General features: G+C 51.2%; 1 protein-coding gene across 49 annotated transcripts in view; it reads left to right on the top strand.

Moving 5' to 3' along the window:
• Nucleotides 1-26,160, top strand: part of MICAL3 (microtubule associated monooxygenase, calponin and LIM domain containing 3) — a 223,105-nt gene that overhangs the window by 50,951 nt on the left and 145,994 nt on the right. For 3 of the 49 annotated variants that reach the window (XM_078343099.1, XM_035281382.3, XM_078343190.1), the window contains exon 1: nucleotides 23,270-24,976. The exons of the other annotated variants lie outside the window; for them this stretch is intronic. The gene's annotated coding sequence lies outside the window, so the exon portion shown is untranslated. Of the gene's footprint in view, nucleotides 1-23,269; nucleotides 24,977-26,160 lie in introns of those variants that run through there. 49 annotated transcript variants of the gene reach the window in all.

Here is a 26,160-nt window from a genome sequence, read left to right as displayed (position 1 = left end):
GTTGTGATAAACAGAATACAAATGCATGGGAAATGATTGAATTCTTAACAGCTTTTTGATAAGTACAATTTTCAACCAACAGGTTGTATGGAATACCCTCTATCACATAAAGATAAAAAAATCACTTGTGGTGAAAGGAGTCGCCATGCCGGGAAGGAGCAGGGGCGCTGGCCGTCCTGCTCATCTGCCCTGTGCTGCAGGTGTTCTCTTCCTTCAGCGCGTGTTGGTTGGCCACTTGGCTGGATGGTGGCCCTTGTCCATGGAACCTCTGTCTCACCTACCCTTGATGTCCCTTGGAGTGCGTGCACACACTGGTGCCCAGGAAGTACTTACGGCTTTGTCTTAGCCCTTGCTCCTGTTTCCCCTGTCCCACTACCCGTTCCCTCTGCTATTTTCCTTTCTCAAATTTCCTCTTGCTTTTCTTCCTTTGTCTAGTTTTTACAAGTAACCCCTAACCTCCAATAATTTTCTATTAATTAGTTGCAACTACTTCCCCAGTTCCAGCTGCACAGTCAGCAAGCCTTAGGCTAGGCTGTGGGCAGACACATAATCACTGAAATAAATGCTCGTGGAGCATTTTTGCCAGGTTTCGTGGAAGGTGCTTTAGAAATGCATTTTGTCACTTACTTCTTAGAAGTACCCTATACAGCTGGTACTGTCTTTATCACCACTGGTAGGGGAGTTAACTAGGAATTGGACCGCCAAGTGTGTGGCAGAGTCAGGACTAATCTCAGTCCGACTCCCAAGCCGGTGCTCTGAAGCCCTCTGCTACCCTGAGGGTAGGCTTGGTTCCTGGTTCCTCCTGAGGATTGGGCTTGGTTCTTCCCCTGAGGAATTTTCCATTGGAGAAAAAGAAAGGACGCAAACAATGCTGTGGCTACAAATAAGGACTGAATTGTTTGGAACTGCAGAGGAGTGAGGAGGTGGAGGGCTCAGAAAGGACGAGAAGAGATGGAGGCTTCGTGAGGAAGGCAGGTCTTCTGCTAGGTTCTGGAATAAGGCTGCAGAGGGGAGGAGGAGTGCTGGAGGGGGGAACACATCCAGGCCCCAGGGAGCGGAATGTGCCCCCGGGCATGGGGCCTTGGAGGCCGGGTATCTGAGGGAGAGTGGGATGGAGCTGGGTGACCAGAGTCAGGAACTGGCAATTTGACGGGAGGCATGAAGCAGTGGATGATAGAGAGATGTGTATGGTGTTCACGCGGGACGTACAGGATGAGGTTTCCAGCTGGCAGCAGACGGCGGATCCTGTGTGGCATGGGGTTGCCTCAGACTGCTCTCTAGTTCATGTTTCTTGACTCTTCCTTGTCTGTGTGCTCCGTGGCCTGGTATTGTCTCTTCTGGTCCTGGGAACAGCTGTCTGTACAGAGGTCCTGTGTCGGTTGGTCAAACCACACTGGAGCGCAGTGGCGTGAAAAGACATAGAATGTGGAGGCTGGAGACCTGGATTTTTGACCCCTGGCTTTGTAGCTTACTGGTTGGACAAGTGATCTGACGTTTCTTAATTGTTTTACCCCCTTATCTGTAACTTGCAGATAATTATAACTACTTACAGGGCGGCTTCCGGATTAAGATGGTAGCAGATGTCAGTGTAGAGGCTGTGCAGGGTTCCTGGTTCCAGACTTCCGGGATCAGGGGTCAGCTGTTGCTCTGTGACTTTGGGCAAGTTACTTAACCTCTCTGTGTCTCCCTTTTCTTGTCTATCACATCAGGCTGATCATTGTATTAAATACGTAACTCATGACGAGAGAATATCTCAGTAGTGAGTGATGAATACCTTACAGCTGCAGTTATTCCTGGGAGCCTCATCTTCATCAGCACCATCACGGCAGTCCTTGGGATGGAGTCGGTGCTTTCTCTAAGGCAGGGGACCAAAGCATGGAGACTCTGATGTGTGGTGAGAAAGGGTGTCTAATCACTGTGTAAGTGACATGCCTTTAGGGCCTCTCAAGCATTGAAATTGTAGGCACCCTTGTACCAGTTCCAGCGTCTTTTGGGGGTTCCAGGTATTATTCCAGTCCTGTAAAAAGTCAGTCTTTGCTTTTTGATAGAGAAGGACTCTTGGAAGCACAGCCATTCTCAGGCACAGAAATAGTTCCCTTCTTTTTTTTTTTTTTTTTTTTTGTAGAGACAGGGTCTCACTGTGTTGCCCAGGCTGGTCTCAAACTCCCTTCTTTTGAAATAGAAAGGAGGGAGGGAAAGCAGAGCAGAGGATGCATGGCGTTCCTATGGCCCAGTTTCCTCCCTCTGTCAGAGGACTTCCTGCCCAGGGGGTGGGGGACACCTGGGCAGGGCAGGGCCGGCTCTGCTGGATGTGCCCTGAGACCCAGCAGCACCAGGCCCCACGGAGAGCCCACACCTGCTCTGTTCCCTTTCGGCGATGGTGTTTCTGTCTTGGTGTCTTTGCTCTCCCCTTGTCCCAGGCCTCCACCAAGCTTCACTTCAGCAGTGCAGTTATGTTCTGCAGTGCCGTGCGGCTACTGCTTCCAGAAGCCCCCAGCCCCTCGTTCCTGAACCAGCCAGTGTTCAAGCATTTATCTGTATAGAGCAGTTGGGGGTTTTTGTTTTGTTTTGTTTTTTAAAACAAAACTCAAATCATTGGACCTTGTCTTTTTTAGATGAAGTGAGAGTTACTTTCTGAGGACTGGCTCATAGCAGAAACCAGCTGGTTTTAAGTTGCTGCAGATCTTTAAAGGCACAGCTCATTTGGGGACCAGATTTCCCCACCCACAGAAACTTGCTGTCTGGAGGGGTATAGTATGGAGTTGGGTTACAGATGGCAGAAATGCCTGAATTTGGTTTTAAATTTGGGTGAAAGTCCCATGGAGCGAATCCCTTTGACATCCCCGCCCTCACCTGGTTAGGGCTGGCCAGTGATACCTGTGGATGTGTGCCATGTGTGGATACAGTGGGCGGGACCCAAAGGCAGATCATCATGTAAGAGTCAGGGCTCCTCGCTGAGGCCTCTGGCGTTGACAGCAGTGTCCTTGGTCAGCAGCTGCTGTGTACGTGGCCGGGAGACTGGGCATATAAGATAAGAATTCGAGGAGAGGGGTGTGAGGGAAGAGCCGGGTGCTGTGGAACACAGACTGTGGAACGCAGGGACAGAGGGCAGCAGCAGGCTGGCCTTCCTCCTCTTGAGCTGAGAAGAGGCAGATTTTTTGGGTCTTGACTGGCTCTTTTCTTCATTCTTTTTTTTTTTTTGAGATGGAGTTTTGCTCTTACTGCCCAGGCTGGGGTGCAGTGGTGTGATCTCAGCTCACTGCAACCTCCACCTCCCATGTTCAAGTGATTGTCCTCCCTCAGCCTCCCAAGTAGCTAGGATTACAGGCATGTGCCACCACACCCAGTTAATTTCATATTTTTAGTAGAGATGGGGTTACTCCACATTGGTCAGGCTGGTCTTGAACTCCCGGCCTTAGGTGATCCGCCCGCCTCAGCTTCCCAAAGTGCTGGGATTACAAGTGTAAGCCTCTGCACCTAGCCTCTTCATTCTTGTTAGAACACGGAATTCCAGCTCCAGTAGTAACACCATTTTGAATCCTTTGTTTGTAATGTCCTAGACTGGGATTAGGAAGCAAACCAGCGTTTGTCTGCTTCTGGGGAAGGCCCGGAAGGAAGTCTGTCTGTTAGTCCCTTAATGGCTGGTAACCAGTAGTGGTGGTTATGGCCATTGTGCTACAAAATCTTTGAGGATCTTGGATTGTGCTGTGTGTTATAAATGTAACGAGAGACCTTAAAATGTGTCCCCAAGACCTTGTGCCTGTTTGACTCTGAGCTGGTAGCCTGATGGGTAAAGTAGCACCCCGTCTGCACACAGCATCTTACCTTGCAAGGCGACGCTCAGCCTGTGGTATTCATGTGGGCGTGGAGTCAGAGGAGACAGAGAAGCGACCATCCTGGCTGGATCAGCACGGGCGGCTGTGTCTTCAGGGGAGCCTGATTTTATTATCCGCTTGCGAAGTTTGTGGTGACTCCTATGGCTCATGGAGCACTTTGATGGGCTGTGGGCTCAGAGGAAGGGTCTCACCTCAGTGCCAAGGGGTGTCAGAGATGTTCCCTGTCTTCTCCTTGCATTCACATGGAGGCAGGATGGTGCTTGGTCATGGCAGGGCAAGGAACTGGCAACAGAGACCCATCTCATGTTCACAGCTGTCCTGCCTCAGTGCTTGGGAGGTGGAGATGGACAGGCCCTTCCCCGACGTTCGTGTGAAGGCAAGGGAAACAATGTCATTGTCATTGAAGAATAGAGATGGCTGTCATCTCGCCTCACGCCATGGGTGTTCCTAACAGTCTTCCTTTAAACAGTCTCTGTCCAGCCTGGGCAACAAGTTGAAACCCTGTCTCTATGAAAACAGAAAAATTAGCCAGGCGTGGTAACACCTGCCTGTAGTCCCAAGATTGCCCCACTACACTCCAGCCTGAGTGACAGAGTGAGACCTTGTCTCAAAAAAAAAAAAAAAAAAAGTCTGTGTCTAGGAAAGTTGTAGCAGAAAAGAAGTGTTTCTCATTGGCTAGGTGCAGTGGCTCACACCTCTAATCTCAGCACTTTGGGAGACTGAGGCAGGAAGATCACTTGAAGCTAGGAGTTTGACTGCCTGCGCAACATAGTGAGACCTTGTCTCTACAATTTTTTAAAAAAATTTGCTGGGCATGGCGGTGTGCTCCTGAGGCTAAGGCAGGAGGATCCCTTGAGGTGAGGAGTTTAAAACCAACCTGGGCACCTACAAAGAAAAAAGTGTTTGTCCCCTTCCCGCCCCTTCACAGGATACCAGTAAGAAGTGAGTAACACCAGCAGCTGGTTTTTATGCCCTGCGCGTCTCATCTGCCTCATTTCTCCTCATAGGGTCTTTGGAAATTGCTTACCCCAGTACCTGAAACTACACCTGCCATAGTTGGGGCTCTGAATTTGTAGAATGATTTTCCCTTTTGAAATTCTGGTTCCCACTGCTGCAGTTCTAACCAGTCCCTCTTCTTGTGCTCTAGCAGCCCCCTCGACATGGCCTGGCAGCAGTTCCATCTTCCTTGATGCCGCCCTCCTGGCTGCGATTGGGCTGTAAGGCTCCTGTCCTCTCAGGTCTCACACCAGCTCTCCTACCTGGCTCCCAGAGCCCGGGCCAGCTGCCTGCCTGTGCAGCGCTGCTTCTCCGCCTGTGCCCAGCCTGCGAGTGCCTGCTGAGTCTGGCCTCCAGTGGTGCGGCGCTTCTTCTCCCCGAGCGGCCTCTCTCTTCCTTCCCAGATCCCAACCGTCTGTGTCCCGGCAGCCTGGCCGTGCAGTTCAGGAGATGTTTGCTTGTCCGCTTTTGTACTTACGTGCATGTTCCTCTTGAGCTCCAGGATCTTTACTTCTGGAGGGTTGGAGTGACGTCTTGCTTTCCTCTCAGCAGTCGCCACGCCTGGTGTGGTGTGCTCGGTCAGCAAGCGCTTGATTGACAGGCCTGCCCCTCTCTCCAGTCACCTGGCCTTGAAATTATCTGTAAGAAGCACTTTCCTATCTTTGCCTCATTTTGAATCCATTTTTCTGTAGGTTCTGTAGTCTTAGTTTGAATGTTTAGGAAATAGGTTGTATGGATCCACCTAGAAAAGGAAACCCCAAACAGATGTTTTCAAAGACTAATCCTGTGGTACTGCACGGCCCCCGCTCACCCGTGGGAACGTGAAGTGAGGAGGCGGTAGGCCATGGTGCGGGTGGCGGCAGGCATGGGGTGGGGTGGGCCTGCCTCAGAAAGGGTGCTGCCTCTAGAGTGGCTAAGGGCAGGCCCAGCCGCAGAGTGGGTTAGGGGTGCAGGCTCTGTTCTCCCATCTGTACCCCAGGTCTGGGCCTCCTCCTGCCCCACTGGAGATACAGTTGCCTCCGGAAGTGGCAGCCAGGAGTGTGTGTGGGAAGGAGCTCTGTGGAGCTGTTCAGGATTGGCAGGGCTCCGGGAGCGGACCTCATGGGTGTGAGAATGTGTACCCATCCACTTAGGGTTGGACCATGGGGGTGAGAGGGTGGGGGAGGGAGGCCCCAGGGACAAAGGGGGCCTCCGCCAGGTGACCGTTGCCTGGGACTGTCCTTCCACCAGTGAGAATGGCCGAGGGTTAGTTAATCCTTTCTGCTGCCTCTGTTAGGACCCACCGGGAAGGAGATTTATGTGTTTGTGCTTTTGTTCGCTTGTTTTTCATGTATCTCTTCAGTACTCAGACCAGAAATCTTTGCATTTCCCTCTGGTTCTCACACCTCATGTTTTATCCACTAGCGGGTCCTATCAGCTCTACCTTCATGTTTCGCTTCTCATCACAACCTGCATTGACTCCTAGGCCAGGCCACCGCCAGCGGTCCCCTAGAGTTTTGCAGGCACTTCCAGATTGGCTTCCCTGTGCCCACCCTGGCCTCCTTGGATGTGCTGGCAGCTGGCAACCAGGGGCCCTGGTAACACATGGTAGCCATGTTGTTCTTCCCTGCTCAGACCCCTGCAGTGGCTCCCCTTGCATCCCAGTGAAAGCCAAAGCCACCAGGTGGCCTTCCAGGTCCTGCTCACCTCGAGACCTGGTGCCTCCTGCTGAGCACGTGCTCTTCCTGTGCCTGGAGGACTCCCAGTGACCCCGTGCCAGCTCCTTCAGTCCTTGCTCTGCACCTGCTCGCCTTGAAGTCTCCCAGACCACCCTCCCTTGCACAACCTAGCCCTTCCTGTCCTCTTCCCCACTTTGCGGGCCCCTCTGGGTCAGAGCTGACCCGGGGGTGGGGGGCCTCAGTCTCCAAATCTGCCCCCTTCCCCACCCTCTCACACCCCCTACCCATGGTTCTTCCCTAAGTGGACAGGCACAGGTTCTCACACCCACAAGATCTGTTCCCAGAGCCCCTTGCCAATCCTGAACAGGTCCAGAACAGCTCCACACAGCTCCTGGAGTCTCCTTCCCACACACACTCCTGGGGCGGGTGTTGAGGGCACGTGTTTCCTTCCCATATGGTAGGTTGGCATGTGTGGTACCTGTCCCCTCACTGGAACGAAGCTCCATGAGGACAGGAGTTTTGTTCACTCTTCTGTCCTCAGTGCCTGATGCATAGTGAATAGTAAACATTTGTTGATTTCATTTATTCTGCATCCATTATGTCCTAGGACCAGGCTCCAGGGCACATGCACGTGCACACAGGCCTACACACACAGGGGAAGACAATGTGAATGATCCCCAGGAGCTCACCGCCGAGTGCGGAGCATGTAGCAACGGTGTAGTGAGAGCAGCACCCGTGAAGAGATGGGGAAGCCACTGTGGACATGGGAGCCAGCCATGCCGTGGCAGGGAGCCACAGCTGCGCTCAGCCTGGACAGAGGGTGCCCGGCCCAGAACCGTGCTGCCGCATTCAGTGCACATGTTCTGTGCACGCCTTCTCTTCCTGTGTTCCCATGAGGCTGAGAGAGAAGCCTCCTTTTGCTCGTCAGTCCGTCACCAGACATTAAGTGCTCTACATAGAGAGTACATTTGTAGGCATTGGAACAGTGTTGAAGGTAGAGAAGGCATCATGAGTTTTTCATCTCATGTCAGATGAGTTCAGTTCCTTCAGCCTTCCCTTATAAGGTCTGCCTTCTATCCAGTTAATCTTTTTTTCTTTCGGTATCCTTTCCAGGTCCCCCCCCCCCCACCCCCACCTTTATTTGCCTTTATTTTTCTGTTCTATGGGAATTCTGTTCCTATGGGGAGGGAGGGGTATCTGTTTCCTTAACCTACTTAATTCTTTACTGACATAAAGAGTCCTGCCCTCCTCGACCCCACCCTTTTCCACAGTCATTATTATAAATCTCCACTGGTGCTAGCCGCATTTGGAACATACACCATGTAAAACAGGCCCTGAGGTCGGGCATGGTGGCTCATGCCTGTAATCCCAGCACTTTGGGAGGCCAAGGCAGGCAGATCACCTGAGGTCAGGAGTTCGAGACCAGCCTGGCCACCATGGTAAAACCTGTCTGTACTAAAAATACAAAAAGTTAGCTGGGCATGGTGGTAGGCACATGTAATCCCAGGTACTCGGGAGGCTGAGGCAGGAGAATCGCTTGAACCCGGGACGCAGAGGTTGCAGTGAGCTGAAATTGCGCCATTGCACTTCAGCCTAGGCAACAAGAGCAAAACTCTGTCTCAAAAAAAAAAAAAACTCCCAAAAGCCAACAGGCTGCCCCGCTTCGGCCCCCTTCTTGTGGTCAGTTGTGGCTCTGCAAGCTGCTGTGTGGTGGGGCTGTGGTCCACTCCATGCATAGGTGGTTCAGTTTGCCCTGTCGAGGCTCCTTCTGGTTTTTGGGATGGGGAGCCGGTTTTCTAGCTTTAACAGGGGATGAGGGTGAGGACGCAGTGCAGCTAAGGCCCAAGGCCAGCGGAGGAGACACCGTAGCAGGAGGGCAGAGCTGAGCTTTGTGGCCTCACTGTCTTTTTCTTTCTCCTGTAACTGCCTCTGGCTATCCTCCATGATCCGTGCACGGAGTGCATTCAACTCAGTCTCTTCGACTTTTTTTAGGGAACAGAACACAATTAGCAACATGGCCTGAGGACCCACAGTGACCCTAGCAAGGGTGGGTCCTGGCTGATGAGGTAATGAACAGAGGAATTGGAGATTTGTTGAGTTCTGTATAGGAAGGGTTTTCTGCAGGAGGTGGTAGATGATAAGCTGCCCAGAAAGTGTCATAGATTAATTGTAACGGGCCCCACGTTCTTTTAATTGATGAGGAAATCCCTCTGGGCCCACTAAAGAGATGAAGGTATGCCACCAAGTGTCATAGGTTAATTGTAACGGGGCCCATGTCTTTTTAATTGATGAGGAAATCCCTCTGGGCCCACTAAAGAGATGAGGGTATGCCACCTCACCGGGTCACGTCAGTTTGTCCTAAGATTTCAGTTATGGGTAATGTGGAATTTTTAGTTTTGTAGGGGATGAATCCTCCTTGGTCTAACTCCCTAAGGAGAGCTCTGCTCTTCTGTTAGTAGCAGGTCCTGCCACTGAGAAACTCCAGCTGCAGCTGTCTTCCGTATGCAGGCACCATTTGACAAGCTGCCGTGGTGGGGTCTCAGGCTCCCTGTGACTGGACCATTTCCCCTCCTTCAGAGCTTCTCTTAGTAAAGAAAGCTTTCTGACTGGGCACGGTGGCTCACGCCTGTAATCCCAGCACTTTGGGAGGCCAAGGCAGGCAGATCATGAGGTCAGGAGTTCAAGACCAGTCTGGCCAGCGTGGTGAAACCCTGTCTCTACTAAAAATACAAAAATCAGCCAGGTATGGTGGCACACGCCTGTAATCCCAGCTACTGGGGAGGCTGAGGCAGAAGAATTGCTTGAACCCAGGAGAGAGGGGTTACAGTGAGCCAAGATGGTGCTGTACTCCAGCCTGGGTGACAGAGCAAGACTCTATCAAAAAAAATCCTTTTTTCTTTTCATTTTTCTTTTTTTTTTGAGACAGAGTCTCACTCTTGTTGCCCAGGCTAGAGTGCAGTGGCTCGATCTCAGCTTATTGCAACCTCTGCCTCCCGGGTTCAAACGATTCTCCTGCCTCAGCCTCCCCAGTAGCTGGGATTACAGGCGCATGCCTCCATGCCTGGCTAATTTTTTATTAGTAGAGATGGGGTTTTGCCATGTTGCCCAGGCTGGTCTAGAATTCCTGGCATCAAGTGATCCTCCCTCCCAAAGTACTGGGATTACAGGCATGAGTCACCTCACGTGTGTTGTTAGTAAAGAAAGCTTTCTGTTCGGATTACTGTATCAGTTGAGATTACTTTCAGTTGGAAATGGCAAAATGTGGCTTAAGCATGAAAGATTTTCGTTTCTATACAAGAGGACCCTAGAGATGGGAAGCCCAGAGCAGTTATAGCCAGCTGCATGGCCATCAGGATTTTGTCTTGTTCCTTCTACCTGGAAGGGTCGAAGTTCTGGCCTTGCCAGCTGCAGCCTGGTGATTGTGTCGTACACTCTACGTATTGACAGGTAGTTCAACCTGACCTAACTCTGCTACCCTGGCCACATAGCTTTTTCATCCCTTAAGGTTACCTCATGACCAAACATGGCTGCTGGGGCTCCAGCCATCTTTCTTCTCTTCCTAGGTAGAACACCAAAGGAAGGAAATGGAGAGAAAGACAAAAGTTGTTCTCCTATGTGAGAGATTCCTTTTAAAGGAGTCTTCAGGAAGGCCCACACACTTCTGCTTCTATCTCATTAACCAGAACCTAGAAAACATGGTCACAGCTAGCTTAAAGGAAGGTTGAGAAATGCGTTTTGTGAATGACTGCATCACTGGCTCTAGTAAGATTGGGATACTGTTACTGAGAAGTCTCCTTCCCGACTTCATCTCTGCAGTGTGTCTCACATAAGCCCTTCTGCTTCGTGTGCGCCCACTTCTTCCTGCCCTGTCTCCTGTGGATATCAAGAGGGGCTGAACATTGTGTGCCGCAGTCCTCCCTCCAGACATGGGCTGGCTGTCCTTGCAGCTCTCCTTTGCTCCTCTTTTCTCTGAGCCAAATTGCAGTCCCAGTGTAGGAGGCGGTCGGAAGGGCATGGATTTCTGTGGCTACTCTAGCAGTGTCAGTGTAAAGCTTGGCATACGTGGGAGGTCGCTGCCTCTGTGTTTCTGGTCTCTTCCCATCCCCCTTCTGAATCTGGTTCTGTTTGGAAGTTGTGATCTTGACATGTGGCCCTCCTAGCTGCATGGCTTAGCTTAGCACTGTGGGGTCCCAGAGGATTAGGCTCTGGGTGAGCACGCAGCACCCTTGTACATGTTGGGTTCAGCTCATGCTGAGATCGGTATGACACACTGATATGGGCGTGTGTGCCCTCTTTGGCTCCCTTCTGCAGCTGCCTCTCCTGTGAGACCGGGAATTTCAGAGGATACGCTCTCAAGGGCCATTTTCTTCCCTTGTGCTCATAAACATTCACCGTTTATTGGTCCAAGATTTTGGTTTCTGACTAAAAATCTGAAATTCCTAAAATCCCTGTGGACTCAAGTCCTTAGGAACCTGGGGCAAACATGCAGCTCAGTGAGCTAGTCAGAGATGTCTCAGATCTTTTTCAGGTCTAATCCCTGGTGGCTCTGTGACGCTGGCTGGGGGCTTTTCAGGCATGAGATCTATTTCCACCTCGCACCGTGGGCTGGAAGTTGTCCAGGAAATTGTCACTGACATATTGAGATGCATAGCAAATGCAGCTGTCAGGAGAAACGTGGGGTTCATCTTGGAAAATGCTGCTCCCAGGATCAGCTTGAGAAAGTGTTAATTGCTAAGAATTAAATGAGCGTAGTATGGGATGTAGGAAGGTGGGAATAAGTGTGTGAGTGAGTGTAGGCAGGGCAGTCTTGGCTCTTGGCTTTTCAGTGGTTCTCAGCCAGGGCCCTCTGGATGCAGTCTGCTTCCCCTGCCACACATAGCTTCCTTCAAGGCCTTGGGTGAGTGCAGCCCATTCCTCAGCCTACAGATAGCCATGTCCCCTCCTGAGGGGGAGGACACGAGGAAGGTTCCCTGTGGAGAGTGGGATGGAGGAGCGTGGATTTTGCTGAAACAGAGGAATAAGAACACGCATCTGTCCTGGAGAGATCTTGGATACTTAATGGCGCCTGCTTTTCTTAGGAGTGGAGCAGGAGAAAGGAGGTGATCACAGTGAAGAGCCGCCGTTTACTGAGAGTTTACTGTATGCTGGCCATATTCTCAGTGGCTACACGCATTGTCATTTGATCCTTAACAAGAATACCGCTTTGTCAGTATGAAGTATCAGAGAGGCTGAATAACTTGATTAAAGTCACACAGCTGGTAACTAGTAGAGAAAAGACTTGAGACTGGGTGCAGTGGGTCACACCTGTAATCCCAGCACTTTGGGATGCCGGGGGGTGGGGGGAATCACTTGAGGTCAAGAGTTTGAGACCAGCCTGTCCAACACGGTAAAACCCTGTCTCTACTGAAAATACAAGGATTAGCCGGGCATGATGATGTTTGCCTGTAATCCCAGCTACTCGGGAGGCTGAGACAGGAGAATGACTTGAACCCAGGAGGCGGAGGTTGCAATGAGGCGAGATCGCGCTACTGCACTCCAGCCTGGTGACAGACCGAGAATCCATCTCAAAAAAAAAAAAAAGAAAAAGACCTGAATCCAATTTGTTTGACTTGCTTGCCTCTGCCCTTAATGATACCGAGTTTCTGCCTCTTTCATTCGTTCAAGTGTTGGAGTGTCCATGGTGTTCAGGCATGTTTTAACAAGGCTGCTTCTTTGCCTGACCAAACTTTAGTCAGCCTTTTGAATCTTTTGCTAGGCCCATGTATGCACTTCCTTGTAAAATTCAGTTTTAGCAAAGAACACAGCTGAGTCAGTTTAGCCAGAAACCCTCATCTTCCACATCTGATTCATTCCTCACCCTCCCCATGCCCCCAGGTGATGTCCGATCACCCTGGCTCGTCTTTAGCAAGAATCCTGTTAGGTTGGCTGAGCCAGAATCTCCTTCCCCTGATGTTCCTCTTGGTGATTTTCCGTGTGTTGACCCCATCTGTCCCTTGGCTGTGAATTTCCACTTGCCCATGCAGTGCTAGGAGTTGAACCTGATCTCTGTCCCACTGCAAGGCCCTGTTGCCATGGTGCCTGCACCTAGCATGGTGGTGCTTCCTTACTGTATTCTAACAAGTAGCACCAAATAATTTGTCTTTAACAGGTTCTAGGTGCCAAGGATGATGACAGTGAGCCAGACGATAAAAGTTTGTACCCCCATGGAGCCTCTATTCTAGCAGGGGGAGCTTCCCACCTTCTTTCACAGCTTCCTGTAGTACATCCCTCCAACCTCATATATGTCATATAAATGTCACACTCCTCCCCGGAATGCCCCTTACATGACTCTTCCTTTTCTTTCTTCTTTTTTCTTTTCTTTTTTTTTTTGAGATGGAGTCTTACTCTGTTGCCCAGGTTGGAGTGCAGTGGTGCAATCTTGACTCACTGCAACTTCCACCTCCAGGCCAGGCGATTCTCCTGCACCAGCCTCCCGAGTAGCTGGGATTACAGGCATGCACCAACGCATTCAGCTAATTTTTGTGTTTTTAGTAAAAAGGAGGAGGTTTCACTATGTTAGACAGGCTAGTCTTGAACTCCAGCCCTCAGGTGATCTGTCCACTTTGGCCTCCCAAAGTGCTGGGATTACAGGCATGAGCCACTGTACCTGGCCTATCCTCCTTTTCTCAAACACTAGAGAGAGGAGTTTCTTGTCTGTTGGATGTTGGGGTATTGCTGTCTCCCACCCTGATGTCCCCTATAGGGACAGAGAGATCATGTCCCAGAGAGATCATGTCCAGACAGCAGGACAGCCAAGGTAGGGTGCCTTCTGTGGGGCTTGGACATTCCCCCAGGCCTCACACTGGGCCTTTCTGGACAGATTATGTCCCGTCTTTCTGGGGAAGGGTCCTCCTGGCTCACATTGAATTGCACTGCCCATCCTGACTCCTCGGAATTTGTTTCATAAGTCAGAAGGAGCAAAGGGGACGCAATCAGCCATAATGTCGATTCTTTCTAGGAGCTGACCTTAGCTCTGGTTTCAGAGAGGATCTTGTATTCAGTTTATTTTAGTGGGGTAATTAATTATATTTCCTTTGGAGTCTGGTTCAGGCCCTGCAGATATAAGACAAGAGAAGCCTGGCTGAATGTTACTACTTTCAGACCAGATTCAGGGACCTGGAGAGAGGTGCCTCCCTGTGACCAAGGAAAGATAGGAGAGAGTGCTTCCCACTGCGAAGCGCATATGCAGGCCTGGAGTGGCTGTGCACACCTTATGGTCCTGAGCCCTGCTGGGTAGAGGGCTTCTTTGGTGGAAGTTGCCATCATTTTCCTGATGTCGGGGATGGGAGGCAGAGTCGCTCTCAGCGTCATCTCCAGCCTTCGTTGGATAGCTGCCTGACGAGGAAGACAGTGGTCTGTGCATGAAGTCCTGAAAAGAACATCGGGACTTGGGGCCTCAGTTTGAGCCCAGCTCTGTCCATGTGGCATTGGGGGAGTTCTTAACCTCTGTTTCCCTTCCGGGCAATAGAAGACAACACCCATGTCAGAGCACAGTTGTAACATATGTGAATGCCTTTTACCGAACCTGACTGAGAGCAGATACCCTGCAGAGCTGACACCCAGGTTTTGCTCAGTGGCTTCTGTAAAGCCTGGCCTGTGTGGACCTCTCCACCCCCTGCCTTTGCAGCAGGCCATGGAAGCCCAGGTGGCATGCGGTTGACCTCTTGGTCTTTTATAGTGTGTGATTGGCTGTTTGGTGGTTTTGTTTTGTTTTGTTTTGTTTTTAGAGACAGAGTCTCACACTGTCGCCCAGGCCGTAGTGCAGTGGCATGATCTCAGCTCACTGCAATCTCCGCCTCCTGGGTTCAAGGAATTCGCCTGCCTCAGCCTCCCGAGTAGCTGGGACTACATCCTGCGCCACCACGCCCGGCTAATTATTTTTGGTATTATTAGTAGAGACGGGGTTTCACCATGTTGGTCAGGCTGGTCTTGAACTCCTGAACTCAAGCAATCCACCGGCCTCGGCCTCCCAAAGTGCTGGGACTACCGGCATGAGCCACTGTGCCCGGCCGGCTGCTTTGTGTTTTATAGTGTGTGATTGACTGCTTCGTGAGCCTCTTCCCTCTTTCTCTTTCCACTCCTCCCCACTCCTAAGTGGACCCAGGTCGACTTAGTTCTGCCTCCTTAACTCCTGCAGTGAGGGTGAGGCTGGGAGAGCAGGCTGGGGTAGAGCCAGGCTGCTGAGATGCTGCTCACAGGCCTGTGGGCTGGATGCTGCGGATTTCCTTGGAGATTTCTCAAGGAAATAAAAGCACAAGGTTGTTGGAGGGGTCTGGCGAGGAGACTGGGGTGCTGGGGAGGTTGGGGGCACCTGCCCAGTGTTTACCTGTTCTAGGTGGTAGGAATCGACCACTAAGAAAAGGTCAAATCAGTTAGTCCAGTCCTGTCTTTGTACAGAAAAGGAAGCCAAACCTCTTCCAGGATGGGTGGTCTGGTAAGCATGGAGCCGGTGCTGCAGTCTCATTCCCATCCTTGCGGTTCTCTCTACCCTGCGTGTTCATGCATCACATAGCAGCACTTGAGTTCTAAGTCATTTGGCTCTTGCGGGTCACCTTTAAGAAATTTTAGGCCAGGCACGGTGGCTGACACCTTTAATCCCGGCACTTTGGGAGGCTGAGGCAGGTGGATCACTTGAGGCCAGGAGTTCGAGACCAGCCTGGCCAACGTGGCGGAACCTGATCTCTACTGAACATACAAAAATTAACCGGGCGTGGTGGCGGCGCCTGTAATCCCAGCCACTCAGGAGGCTGAGGCACGAGAGTCACTTGAACTTGGGAGGCAGAGGTTGTAGTGAGCCAAAATTGTGCCACTGCACTCAAGCCTGGGTGCCTGAGTGAGACCCTGTCCTTGGGGGGGTGGGGGGGGGGAAGAAATCTTAAATACTGGTTTACTAAAGGCAGGTTAATAGATTGTTCTCTAGTTACTCCATAACAGAAGAGTGCTTCATTTAATGGCAACCCAGAGCAGTCATTTTATTCCTCAGCCGTCACGGATTTGGTGTTTGACCAGAACAAGGTCATGTTTCTTCACTGTGCCCTGAGTTTTTCCTTTCAGGGATAGTGACTAGTAGAACTGAACAGAAGCAGATTGTGTCATGGAAGGAAGAGCATCATACAGGGGCTCTTAGCTCTCAGACAGCTCACTAAATGCCGGACCCTGGGTCCAGATCCCTGTCTTCTGATCCCGATCCAGTGCTCCCGGCAGTACCACCCTGACTATTCACAGTCAATGTGCCTGAGGTGACCTCAGTGAAGAGCCACCATTTACTGAGAGTTTACCATCACCCGCACACTGCAGGGTCTTGGGTGACCTTTCCTTACAGTCTGGGCATTCATTTCTGGCTGTGGAGGAACTTGTTGAGTAAGGGCAGTGCCACTTTGAGACAGCGGAGGAAGTGGCCCAGCCAGGAAGCCCGGCCACATCACCAGATGCCCAGCTGGAGAGAGCACTGTCTTGGCCCTTCTCCCAGGAGACCTGTGGTAGGCGACTGGCCAGGGTGGAGCTGACAGTGGGATTTCCTCTCCTGTTCTTTATGGGATGGTGAGTGTTTAAAAATGTCTCATGAAGCATTCCTTGGTTAGAGGCTGTGGTGTGCCAGAGTTCATGGCTTTAGCCTCTGAGCCTCACCAAGTAGTAGCGTTGGTGGGGCTGCCCTCCGCAAGACATCTGTCTCGAGTGTGACTCTTCCTCAGATCAGCAGCAACAGTTGTTCCCTCCCGGAAGTCATTCTCAAACTGGTCAGTAAACTGTTCAAAGGGAATTGTCCTGTAAGTCCTGGCAACCAAGTGGCGCAGTTTAGAAGTGCTGTTACGTGTTTTACAATGGACAGCTGGCCGGGTGCAGTGGTTCCCACCTGTAATCCCAGCACTTTGGGAGGCCAAGACAGGTGGATCACATGAGGTCAGGAGTTCAAGACCAGCCTGGCCAAAATAGTGAAACCCCGTCTCTACTAAAAATTTAAAAATTAGCTGGGCGTGGTGGCGGGCACCTGTAGTCCTAGCTACTCGGGAGGCTGAGGCCGGAGAATCGCTTAAACCGAGAAGGCAGAGGTTGCAGTGAGCTGGGATCGCGCCATTGCACTCCAGCCTGGGCGACAAGAGTGAAACTTTGTCTCAAAAAAAAAAAAAAAAAAAAAATTAGCCAGGTGTGGTGGCGGGTGCCTGTGATCCCAGCTACTTGGGAGGCTGAGGCTGGAGAATCGCTTGAACCGAGAAGGCAGAGGTTGCAGTGAGCCGGGATCACGCCATTGCACTCCCTCCTGGGCAACAGAGGGAGCCTCTTGTCTCAAAAAACAAAAGGACAGCTATACCCTGGGAATGACCTGTGCCTTTGTACTTCTTCCTTGCCTCAGTTTTTCCCTCTTCCTAAAATACTGTTTCCTCTCTTCCTGACAACACTCCGCCCCGCACTTCTCCAGATTCTACTCAGTCCTCTGCAGGCTGTTTCTGATCACATCTCTCCTTTTCTAGACCATCCCAGGGACCCTCTGGAAGCACTTTAGCTCCTGTTGATCAGCAGCGTGGGCTTGGCCCAGGAGCCTGTTAGAAGCGTAGCATCCCTGGCCCCACCCAGGCCTGCTGGACCCAGGTTCACATTGTGCCAGGCTCCCCAGGTGCCTTGTGTGCACACAGGGAGCATCTGCCCCCGCGTCGCTTACTTACCGCCTTTTCTTAGGGGTCACGGCCTGGCTGTTTCGTCCTCTGCTTTACAGATCCATCTTGTGTTTGGACCCTTTGCAGCATGCTTGGCATTAAGCAGGCACTATAGTATTGGAGATTTACTGACAGTCACTCTTTATTTGAAAACTTTTCAGATCACACAGGGAATAGCTGGAGAAATGTGGCATCACACTTAACAAAGTTCATGACAGAAAGGGCAAGAAAAAGTAAGAGAGGGCGGAGTTAATACATAGGACCCACCAGGTGAGGCGCTGTTTGGGGAGGCACACAGGTGTCAGAAACAGCTCATCCTTTGCAGGGCAGTGCTCCTTCATTGCTCACTGTGTCTGAGCTTCCTGAACCTTAATTTAGTTGCCTGATTTCTACAGTGTGGTAACATTATACTCATAGTGTTGCTTGGAAGATAAATGAGATAATGCAAGTGAATTATCGTGTCACAGTGTTTGCCCATTAGTGGTAGCTGGTGTATGCACTCAGCCAGAGCTAAGTGTTCAGTTACGTTAGTTGGATTCTTCTTAATCTTTGAGAAATTTTGTTTTATTTTATTTTTTTTGAGATAGTGTCTCACTTGAATTCAGTGGCTTGATCTCAGCTCATTGCAACTTCTACCTCCTGGGTTCAAGAGATTCTTCTGCCTCAGCCTCCCAAGTAGCTGGGACTACAGGCATGTGCCACCATGTGGGCTCAGCTAATTTCTGTATTTTTTGTAAAGATGAGGTCTCATTCAACATGTTGCCCAGGCTGCTGTCTGGAACTCCTGGGCTCTGAGATCCACCAGCCTCCTCCTCCCAAAGTGCTGGGACTGCTGGTATGAGAAATCTTAAGTTGTTGTTGTTTTTTAGTTTTTTTTTTTTGAGATTGAGTCTTGCTCTGTTGCCCAGGCTGGAGTCCAGTGGCGTGATCTCAGCTTACTGCAACCTCCGCTTCTCAGGTTCAAGCAGTTCTCCTGCCTCAGCGTCCCAAGTAACTGAGATTACAGGCACCACGCCTGGCTAATTTTTGTATTTTTAATAAAGATGGGGTTTCACCATATTGATCAGGCTAGTCTCAAACTCCTGACCTCAGGTGATCCACCTGCCTCCGCCTCCCAAAGTCTTAGGATTATAGGTGTGAGCCACTGCACCTGGCTGAGAAATCTTGTTTTTAAAAGGAACAAAATAGACAACTTTCTGAGACTCATATTCTATCTTCTCTTGTATCATTCCCTGATTTCCAGGATGAACCCCAAGCTTCTGAGGAGCAGGGTCTGTGTCTTGCATGTGCCTGGTGTCAAATGCTCTGCGGCTGGTGTGTGAGGCCTGGGGAAGGGAGGAGCAGGAGCTGGGCCGGGAGAGCACTGCCGCCCTGCCATACCCCACCTCTGGACTCCGCCATGTCCCGCCAGTACCCATGCTGCATAAAACAAACTATCAGGAAGTGGAGTCTACCAAAGTAACCGTCCTGGGAGCTCTCGGATTCCAGCCGGGGAGCTGGCAAGTTGTAGCGGCACTGTGGAGACATCCTCCCCAGCTCTTACGCCTCCTCCTGCGGGGGCGGGGCGCTTGCAGATCCCTGTGGTGGGAGTAAGGCCATGCCAGAGCAGGGCAGGCAGCAAAGTGGGGACTTGTCACACAGCGGTGTGGTTTCTTTTCCGGTGGCGGGGATGGGAGGGAGGTGGATGCCACAGGCATCTGGTAGGTCACCTCCCAAGCTCTCAAGCTCCCATGCCTTGCTTTACAGGAGCAGGGGCTTGAGAACCTGGGACCTTAGAGTTGGTGTCCTGGATCTGTACTGGCAGTTTTGTGGATTTTTTTTAACCTTTTGCTGTTAAACATATGATATCTGTCTGGTAGAAGACACAGTATATGTGGATGAATTCATAAGCGTATTTGAAGCGATTTGAAGGTGAACCACATCAAGTTAGACCGGGTTCAGTAGCTCAGGCCTGTGCACTGGGAGGCTGAAGTGGGAGAATCACTTGAGCCCGGGAAGTCTCACCTGGGTGACATAGCAAGGCGCCATCTCTACAAAAATCTTAAAAAATATATTAGCTGGGTATGGTGGTGCATGCCACCACCTGTGGTCCCAGCTGCTTGGGAGGCTGACATGGAAGGATCGCTTGAGCTGAGGACTTGGAGGTTACAGTGAGCTCTGATGGCACCACTGCACTCCAGCCCTGACAATGGAGCACATAAAACTAAGACCATTTACTCTTGAGGGGATTGAGGCATCTTCTCTTACTTCTGATTTTACAATGACAGATTGATAAAAAACCAGAATGGGTAGAATTCACTGTTCAGTTCATGTGATTTCTTACCAGAAGAGAAATCACCCTGCAGTCTATCTCAGCAGCGTGGACAGAACATGGAGGATGAGGAAAAGCAGAGCGGCAAATTGGAGTTTGGAGCCAGGCGGGCACCCAGGTCTTTTCCTCTTTCCTTAAGGGGTTTCCTTCTCCCAGTTACCCCTTCATGAAGGGAAAACGCTGTCTCATGGGCAGTTGGACCACGCTGGGGGGCCCGCTCTCCTCTGGGTATATAGAGGCTGTCTTGGCAGCAGGGCCCAGGCTGCAAGATGAATGCGTGCAGGGGCTGTGGGCTGGCCTGGGAGAACAAAGCCAGGAGAGGGTACCAGTCCAGCCCTGCAGCCCGGCCCTGACCTTAGATGGACAGCAGACAGTCACGTGCCACGTTTCTCTTCTGAAGTCTTACTCCTCCTTTCTTTGTGATTTAAACAATTTCTTCACTCCCACTTTTGTCCAAATTCCTCAGACCATACTCTTTGAAATCTGAAGTAAGGAGAGGCAATACCAGGGCCCTCCCCACCCACCTTCTGGCTTGGTATGAGTATCCTGTGCTTCAGCTGGGCCGTGTGCTAGAGAGCATGGGGAGGAGTGTTCCCCAGGGAAAGGGGCAGGAAAGACCAGAGGTTAAAAATAGGCAGCTTGTAGGACCTCCCTCAGGTCACACGTAGCCCTCTTGTGATTCGCACACTTGGAGTAGAGCAGCTTTGGAACAGAGGAGAGGAAAGTCGGTCACCCTCACTTAAGCATCACACGAATGGCCGCTTTTCCTCTGTGTTTCGGGTAAGAAGAACTTTCCCCAGTCACCTGGTGGTTTTGGATTTGTGTTTCCTGGTACTTTGGGGACGTATCCACATGTGTGCGCAGTGCCTGCGTCTGCATGTGTGTGGCACTAAGATGACTCAGTGTCGCATGTGCTGAGACATTCTGGGACGGCAGGTCAGTATTCCCACAGAGGCTTGCCTGAGGGATCTTTTGCACCTATAAAGATGTGTCCCATTTATAAGGTGGTTCCCTACAGTAAATGAAAGAATTCTCCTGGGCTGTGTGTGTGTGAAGTAAATAAACATGTGGGTTGTCATTTCACACGGACGGTGTCCTGGGTGCAGGGCAGAGGGTCGGAATGCAAGCTGAGCTGACTACTCTAATATGGTCCACAAGCTATGAGGCTGCTGTTGTTCTTTTTTGTTCTTTTAGGGAATAGGGGTGCCTGCCCACCCCCGAAGCCAGGAAAAAGGTAGTCCTCTCTGGCCTCCTAGGCAGGTGGAGCTGCTCTGGTTAAAACTGGCAAGAGCATCCTGTCTGTGCTCCCTGGGACAACCACAGGAGACTCCGGGAAAACCCCACCAAGGACTTGGCAGTGCCACCTGCTTTGAGTCATTTGTGCCTTCTTGTGACACTCTCCTCACTTAATACCCTGTTGTTCATAGCGAGGATTTCCTGTCCTGACTTTCCGTCTGAATTTTGAATAACTTGACAAGGTGATTGCTTTCGGGTCCCTCTGGGCCCGTGTCTGCCCCTCCCTGTAACCTGACAGAGCAGCTGTGCCCTTCAGCTCCTGTGGGCCTGGGCCTGTGTGACCCACCTCATCCCTTCTGTCTCAGTCTTCTGCTAAGCACAGCCTCTTCTCCCTCGTCCCTTCTTTCTCTGCTCTCTGGGCAGAAGAGAAGCCTTGGCAGTGGTCTTTGATGTGGGAGGCTGGACTGGAAGGCATCCTGGCTGGAGGAGGGAGGTCCATGGTGGAATCGGGGCATGCGGGGGCTGTGTGGAGAGGGACCCGCTGCCTTTACCAAGCCCCTTCCTCTCCCTGGGCAGTGGGGTGCGTGTTACCCCTTGCTCTCCACGTCTCAGGGAGAAGAAACCAGGTCCTCATGTGAATCCTGCTGTTTGACTTGGGGGACACCTGGGAGTGAATGCTTGAAGGTCTTCCTGTCTGGTGCCTTTGTTTCAGGTTGTTTTTCTTTGAGGTGCCTTTTCTGCTCCCACAGGCCCTGTGCAGGGGTGCTCAGAGCCCACAGCGGATGTTGGCAGCACATGGGCCCCTGGGGAGCTGGCCGAGGACCCTGCTTTCAGTCTGGGCCGGTCCCCAAGGTCCCCTCCTAGATTTTCATGTGCATTAGTGGTCGAGGGCAAAGGGGGCCAGTGCCCAAGTTCCCCTCTAAATTTAGATTTTCATGTGCATTGGTGGTCGAGGGTGAAGGAAACGCAGGCCCTCGGGTGGCTTGCAGACTCAGTCTCTCAGCTGGCAGTCCTGTTATACCACACTGAAAAGGGGAAAGAAATACAGGAATGGAGGCTTTCTTATGGGGGCAGGTAGAGGCTGAAGTGGTGTGTGAAAGAGGACTTGAGGCTTTTCTCCTGGGAGTCAGGGAGAGTTGGACTTGACAGCATTCAGCCCTAATAGGTATAGACTGAGTCCAGCCCGAGGTATTAGACCCCGTATTTATTGCCTTAATCTTAATTTTACACCTGGTCATACTATTTAAAAACAAAAACAAAAACAAAAGGTCCCCCTGTGTCTGAGTGAGACCTTCATATTTAGTGGCATTTGATAATATATTTATCATTTCCAGTAAGTTTGATGATCTCAGAGGTGTGCAGTTATGTTACTGGAAGTGAACAGTTCAGTGGTCCCCAGGAACTATGGGGAGAACCCTGTTCCGCCTCAGCCTCTTCCCCCATCTGCCGCTGTGGCCTGCTCCACCCTCAAATGGCTGTTGGGGGACCCAGCAGCCTGCATTCTCAACATGTGCAGTCATACCCTATTTTCAGTTAAAAATGCAGTTTCCCCCACCTGCCTTCCCCTAGAGCTGCACGTGAAAGGGTGTAGTGCCCTTCTCTTGAAACCTGCCTGTCTCTCCAGCCCTTCATTGGTTGGGTGCATGTGCTCCCTGCTGCCCAGCACTGCTAGGTTCCCAGGAAGCTGGTACACACTGAAACTCTGCATGGAATGTTGCCCTTGTGCCATTAGCAGAGCGGAGGCTGTGTCGGCTCTGCTCTCCCTGCCTCCGACCTCATTGTTCGGGACTTAATGTAATAATATGCTTGAACAGGCGGGAGATCACATTAGCTTGGCTCTGCAGTTGTAAACAATATTTGCTCTGTGAGTGTTCTCCTTCACCCCCTGCTCTCCTGGAACCCTGCGCCTTCTCCCACTGCCACCCCCTCTCTCATTGCGTATTCTATCTAACCTCGGCTAAAACAGCTTCATTCATGAGATGGCCAGTGTTTTCTGGGAGAAAAGTTGCGGAAAATAATCAAGTCCCAAGAACCTCTAGCTGTGATGCACAAGGAAACACTGGTTTCTCCGTAGAAGTTGTAACGATGTCCATGTCAACCAGTCTCTTACAGGAATGGGACCCTGTTTGAAAAGGCACACACGCACACACGCAGTCAGATAACAGTCAACAGCTTTCCTAAAGCTCCAACTCTGTCCTTGGCCGGGAGCGCTGGGCAGGTGTGACTGACCACCTTCTGGGACAGAGGCTTCCACTGTCAGTGTCGCAGGGGTGGGAGGCAGAGAGGGCAGGAGCCCAGGTGCAGCCTTGGGGTGCCTGTTTTTCTCCATAGAAGGGTTTTGTCCTCTGCTTCTCAGTCTCTTCTATGGTTTCAAGCAGGAAAAGATCTAAGAAAACCCCCACCTCACACCTGCACTGCCCTTTGCAATTTAACTCGCAGTGGTTGGTTTTACAGACGAAACCTGCTCCACCTTCTCTGTGCTGATTGGTGGCTGATGATGTCATGGCATAAAGCTCAAACCGATTGTTTTCTCTATGGGACAGGCCCCGAAACAGCAGACAGCAGAGCTGTTGCTCTTTTGTTCCCTCCAGTTGAGGCTATCAAACAAGATGGAGAGGTGGGAGCAGAGCCATGGCTGCGCATCACCTGATCCTGTTCGTAAAGCTCAGCCTCGCTTTCGCACCTAGAGTAGAAGCACTGCTCACATCAGGAAAAACCCTTTGTTTTTCACGACAGCAACAATACTTTTTGCACTGGAGATATTTTGCCTATCTGCTTAAATCTTCTCTGTTAAGAGAAGGATAGATGCAGCGGGATACGTGGCTCATGCCTGTAATCTCAGCACTTTGGGAGGCTGAGGTAGGAGCATCACCTGAGGTCAGGAGTTGAGACCAGCCTGGCCAACATGGTGAAACCCCATCTCTACTAAAAATACAAACAATTAGCCGGGTATGATGGTGGTTGCCTGTAATCCCAGCTGCTCGGGAGGCTGAGCTGGGAGAATCGCTTGAAACCTGGAGGCAGAGGTTGCAGTGAGCTGAGATCTGCCGTTGCACTCAAGCCTGGGCAACAAAGTGAGACTGTTTCAAAAAGAAAAAGAGAGAAGAATTGATGCAATTTCAAGGAAACCTCTTCTACTGGCCCAAGGAAGAGGAGTTGATTTCAGGGAAATAAAAAATAATCAGAAAAATGTCCCTCGGTTCCTGCAGAGCTTGGGAATTCTTCCTGCCGTCAGCCTGTGTCCATCCTAGAAGGGAACTGTGGTTCGTAGCAGTGGCTCTGGTGTGTGAGTTCAGCGCTGCCTGTGGTCTCAAGGGCCTGAGGGCAGAAGCTGCTCAGTCAGATGTTCTTTCACCTTGGGCTTTGCTGGGTCTGCTGTGCTGCAGAGAGGACAGTGGCGCTGCTGGGAATTCGGCAGAGCAGGCCTGGCCCGGGTCTCTTAGGGCAGCACCCATCAGGCTGAAGCCCTCTGGGATGGCCGTGGTTGACACTGTGGGCCTGGCTCACCAGTCATCTCTAGGTGCTGGTCATCTGTAGCTGCTCAGAACCTCCAGAAGCCCAGCGTGAGGCCAGGCTCTGTCAGAGGGCCCCCACAGTGTCCCTGCAGCAGTCCTGCTCAGGAAACTCTCTTTTCATCAGGGATCTGCTGGCGACTGTCTTCAGACTCGGTGAGGTCTCTGAGCATCTGAAAGCCACTCTCCTTAGATGTTACATATGATTGTTGCCACTTCATGCCCATGGATCCGCACAGACCTTAACAGCTGCTTCTGGAAAGCTTGGCTGGTAAAGCCACACCATTAGGCTAAGTGGAGGAGGTGAGGCATGTCTGATGGGGCAGTACAGGCAGAGGACTGGATGAGCGTCCCTCCCAAGCCGCAGAGCTGCTCTGGTGGGGCTGGGCTTCATAGGCCCTTCTGGAGCACCCTGGGCTTTGATTTGTTGGGCGAGAGGAAACTCCACAGCTGGCTGGACAGCCACAGTCTCTTGCTGCATGGACGGACTTCCTTCGCCCACTTGGCTGCGCTTAATTCTGTGCTTCCTTGCAAGCATACAATCACTGGGCTGTCTTTAGCCATGTTGCTGTGTGGCTACACCTCTGGAGAGACAGAATGTTACAGCTGGTTCACATTTTCCTGAACAAAACAGACACGCCCAGAGACGAGGCAGGTCGTTTCCTGGAGTGCTGTGTGTGTGGCGGGTGCCTCTCCTGGTCGTCGTGCTCTTGCCACACAGGTGCTTGACGTGCAGGTAAGGGAGAAGGCGCACTTGAAGGCAGGGCCACCACTGCCTGTTTCTCTGCTGTGCTGCAGCCCCAGGCCTGCCTTCTGCTTTCCTCCCCCTGGGCCCTGGGGGCACTTTAGCATGGGATTGGGAGGGAGTTACCATGCCTGTCCCAGGTCACCACTGATTCTGATTGGATGGGTCTGAAGTGGGGCCTGAACATTGGTATAATTTTAAAGTTCCTTGATGATTCTAATGAGCTTTATGTATACCCTGTGAAGGTCGACCAAACAGCTGGCCTCACAGGATAGTAAAAATACATTTTTCTTCTTCACTTCTTACCTCCTGTAGCCCAAGAATGGCATATGGAAAGCAGTGACAGTTCTATCTCAAACTGACAACTGCCTGAATTACAAACAATGACCGCTGTTGCGCTGATGTTGCATTTGAAGCTCAGCCTGTTTCTACTTTCCTTCTTCGGACTTCTGTCTTTGCAGGGGAGCCCCTTGTCTTCTGGGAAGAACCCAGGTGCAGGGTATCCTGCAGGTCCTTAGAATCCACTGGCCTCTCTCCAAGCCCCATGCACTTTTCTTCCAGAAAAGCTGAGAATGGGAATGTGCTCAAGACCACACCTGCCGTCATCAGTATCCACTGATGATGGAATCTCTTTGGACAGGAGTCTTTTGAGTCTCTGAGGGCAATGCAGGCTGAGAAAAATGTTGTGTAGCTGTTCTGAGTGAAGACTTGTTATAAGACGAAGAGAGCAGGTACACCATCGGGTTCGGCTGTGTGGATGAAGCACCTGCCGAGTCTGATACAGGGCGGAGGAAGTGCTCTGCTTGGTCCATTCATCCCATGGCCGATAATGGGGTGTCTCGTGCTTTCTTTAGTGGGTACCTGGGGGAGGAGTGGATGGGCTCGTAATTCTGTCCAGGGTCTGATACCACAGGAGTTTACGTGGCATTTGGCTTGTTTTGTGTAAATCCTCCTACCCTGATTAAATACTTCTTGAGCTATTTGATGCTGGCCTGTCCTGTGAGGTAGGGCTTATAGCCTTTCCTTTGAGAAATTTGTCCACAGATCTGAACAAATGTTCTTGAAGTACTTGAGTATTCTCTGCCTGTTTCGACTCTCTCCCCTGCCTAGTTTCCCTTTCTGACCCTCTCTCTGGCTGCCATTGCTTTTGTTTTTATGATACCTCCTTGGATTTA

Source organism: Callithrix jacchus, chromosome 1 (genome assembly GCF_049354715.1).
Source record: "Callithrix jacchus isolate 240 chromosome 1, calJac240_pri, whole genome shotgun sequence".
NCBI lineage: Eukaryota > Metazoa > Chordata > Mammalia > Primates > Cebidae > Callithrix > Callithrix jacchus.
The sequence above is the reverse complement of the archived record's forward strand: the minus strand, read 5'-3'. Positions and strand labels throughout refer to the sequence as shown.